The following is a 1,112-nucleotide window of genomic DNA, read 5'->3' as shown; positions in this document are numbered from 1 at the left end:
GTGTGTGTGTGTGTGTGTGTGTGTGTGTGTGTGTGTGTGTGTGTGTGTGAATCCATTTTAACATGCGAACATAGTTCCAGTCTGTTGTTGGCGTCAGTACACGGTAGTTTACAGAAACTTGTAGGTGCTTTTCATCCAGAGCGCCTCGCTACGGCGGGATATTGGGGCCATTGTAGGTCAAAAATATATAATTACGGAGCTATGGGGGGGGGGTGGTAATATTCCTAGAGAAAACACAGAATTTCAGAGATTAAAGTCATAAATTTAGGAAAAAAGAATATGGAAATTATCCGAGATTAAAGTGACAAATTAACAAATAAAATCTCATGGAACTCATTTCTCCACATGTTGGGCTGTAGTAGGAGCCCATCAACGTCTAAAGAGTTTGGAGGGCGGTGTCTTTTTTTTAGCACAAAGAGGGAAAGTTCCAGGGCTGGATTAAACTGTATATTTATCTGCTTTTCTCGTAAGCTGCTGCTATCGTTGGAATGTCCGGCTAACTAGCTCACGGCAGCAACGTGACTTGCTGTTACTTCCAGACCAAGGAGCACATCATTAGCCACCTCCTCTGGGTCTACATGTTGAGTGTTGAAGTGAAAGCCCTGTTAATTAACAGCAAATCCGCTGTGTAGTTCTCCCCGACCGGGTGGAAAAGGGTCCAAAGGTGTTACTATATCATCTAACAACTCGTTAGACGCTGCAACCCAAGAACGATGCTGCGTCTTTATCTCCATGTATTCTACACGATGTTTCTTTTACCTGGGACATGCACCTTCACCCTCCGCCGTTTAGCACAATGAATGTAGCCATCACGAGCATATTCATGAGCCTAGTACAGGGTTCTCATTCTGAAACGAGTCTGTGTCAAAGGTAGCAGAAAGTAGAAACATTCTATGGTCATTTTTGAAGGCACTTTATTGTAAAAGAAAAAGTGGCCTCTCAAATAAAAGATAGAAAGTAGTGAAGTAGGAAAAGCTGGCAGCGACTAGACACAGACCCACCCACCCCCTCTCTCTCTGGATGATGTGATGACTCACCGCTCACTGATATTGCTCTGCTCTCTACTGTGTGTGTGTGTGTGTGTGTGTGTGTGTGTGTGTGTGTGTGTGTGT

Source organism: Anarrhichthys ocellatus, unplaced genomic scaffold, assembly GCF_004355925.1.
Source record: "Anarrhichthys ocellatus isolate YVR2014 unplaced genomic scaffold, GSC_Weel_1.0 scaffold55, whole genome shotgun sequence".
NCBI classification, from domain to species: domain Eukaryota; kingdom Metazoa; phylum Chordata; class Actinopteri; order Perciformes; family Anarhichadidae; genus Anarrhichthys; species Anarrhichthys ocellatus.
Note: the sequence above shows the minus strand (reverse complement) of the source record.